Source organism: Arachis hypogaea, chromosome 17 (genome assembly GCF_003086295.3).
Source record: "Arachis hypogaea cultivar Tifrunner chromosome 17, arahy.Tifrunner.gnm2.J5K5, whole genome shotgun sequence".
Classification (NCBI taxonomy): Eukaryota; Viridiplantae; Streptophyta; class Magnoliopsida; order Fabales; family Fabaceae; genus Arachis; species Arachis hypogaea.
Window position 1 is genome coordinate 56,659,353 of NC_092052.1, and position 2,208 is coordinate 56,661,560.

At 41.8% G+C, this 2,208-nt stretch overlaps 1 non-coding gene across 1 annotated transcript; it reads left to right on the forward strand.

Moving 5' to 3' along the window:
• Window positions 1–1,806: 1,806 nt before the first annotated feature.
• On the forward strand, window positions 1,807–1,914 carry LOC112768469 (small nucleolar RNA R71). Its single transcript, XR_003185891.1, has one exon. It is a non-coding gene; the product is annotated as a small nucleolar RNA R71 (small nucleolar RNA).
• The last annotated feature ends 294 nt before the right edge of the window (window positions 1,915–2,208 follow it).

Sequence of the window (2,208 nt, forward strand, 5' to 3'; positions counted from 1 at the left end):
CTTCAACCTAAAAAAATAAAATAAATTAAAATAGATATAATTAAATAACATTGGGTTGCCTCCCAACAAGCGCTTCTTTAATGTCAATAGCTTGACAGTGAGCTCTCATGGAGCCTCACAGATGTTCAGAGCATTGTTGGGACCTCCCAACACCAAACATAGAGTTTGAATGTGGGAGTTCAACACCAAACTTAGGGTTTGGTTGTGGCCTCCCAACACCAAACTTAGAGTTTGACTGTGGGGGCTTTGGTTGACTCTGCAGTGAGAGAAGCTTTTCATGCTTACTCTCCATGGTTACAGAAGGAGATCCTTGAGTTTTAAACATAAGGTTGTCCTCATTCAGTTGAAGGACCAACTCTCCTCTGTCCACGTCAATCACAGCTCTTGTTGTGGCTAGGAAGGGTCTTCCAAGGATGATGGATTCATCCTCATCCTTTCCAGTGTCTAGGATTATTAAATCAGCAGGGATGTAAAGGCCTTCAACCTTTACTAACACGTCCTCTACTTGTCCATAAGCCTATTTTCTTGAGTTGTCTGCCATCTTTAAAGAGATTCTGGCAGCTTGCACCTCAAAGATCCCATGTTTCTCCATTACAGAGAGTGGCATTAAGTTTATTCCTGACCACAGGTCACACAGAGCCTTCTCAAAGGTCATGGTGCCTATGTTATAGGGAATTAGGAATTTACCAGGATCCTATTTCTTTTGAGGTAATTTTTGCCTATCCAATGCATTTAGTTCATTGGTGAGCAAGGGAGGTTCATCTTCCCAAGTCTCATTACCAAATAATTTGGCATTCAGCTTCATGATTGCACCAAGGTACTTAGCAACTTGCTCTTCAGTAATGTCTTCATCCTCTTCAGAGGATGAATACTCATCAGAGCTCATGAAGGGTAGAAGGAGGTTCAATGGAATCTCTATGGTCTCTAGATGAGCCTCAGATTCCTTTGGTTCCTCAAAGGGAAACTCCTTATTGGTCACTGAGCGTCCCAGGAGGTCTTCCTCACTAGGATTCACGTCCTCCTCCTCCTCTTTGGGTTCGGCCACACCATGTAAGGTAATGGCCTTGCACTCTCTTTTTGGATTCTCTTCTGTATTGCTTGGGAGAGTACTAGGAGGAGTTTCAGTGACTCTTTTACTCAGCTGGCCCACTTGTGCCTCCAAATTTCTAATGGAGGACCTAGTTTCATTCATGAAACTTAGAGTGGCCTTAAATAGATCAGAGACTATATTTGCTATGCTAGATGGATTCTGCTCAGAATTCTCTGTCTGTTGCTGAGTGGATAATGGAAAAGGCTTGCTATTGCTAAACCTGTTTCTTCCACCATTATTAAAGCCTTGTTGAGGCTTTTGTTGATCCTTCCATGAGAAATTTGGATGATTTCTCCATGAGGGATTATAGGTATTTCCATAGCGTTCACCCATGTAATTCACCTCTGCTATTGCAGGGTTCTCAGGATCATAAGCTTCTTCTTCAGAAGATGCTTCTTAGTACTGTTGGATGCAGCTTGCAATCCATTCAGACTCTGAGAAATCATATTGACTTGCTGAGTCAATATTTTGTTCTGAGCCAATATGGCATTCAGAGCATCAATTTCAAGAACTCCCTTCCTCTGAGGTGTCCCATTACTCACAGGATTCCTTTCAGAAGTGTACATGAACTGGTTATTTGCAACCATGTCAATGAGTTCCTGAGCTTCTGCAGGCATTTTCTTTAGGTGAATGGATCCACCTAGAGAATGGTCCAATGACATCTTAGATAATTCAGACAGACCATCATAGAATATATCCAGGATGGTCCATTCTGAAAGCATGTCAGAAGGACACTTTTTGGTGAGTTGCTTGTATCTCTCCCAAGCTTCATAGAGGGATTCACCTTCTTTCTGTCTGAAGGTTTAAACATCCACTCTAAGCTTACTAAGCTTTTGAGAAGGAAAGAACCTGGCTAAGAAATCCGTGACCAGCTTATCCCAAGAGTTCAGGCTATCTTTAGGTTGAGAATCCAACCATATTCTAGCTCTGTCTCTTACAGCAAACGGGAAAATCATAAGCCTGTAGACCTCGGGATCAACCCCATTGGTCTTAACAGTATCACAGATCTACAAGAATTCAGTTAAGAAATGAAAAGGATCTTCTGATGGAAGTCCATGAAACTTGCAATTCTGTTGTATCAGAGAAACTAGTTGAGGCTTTAGCTCAAAATTATTTGC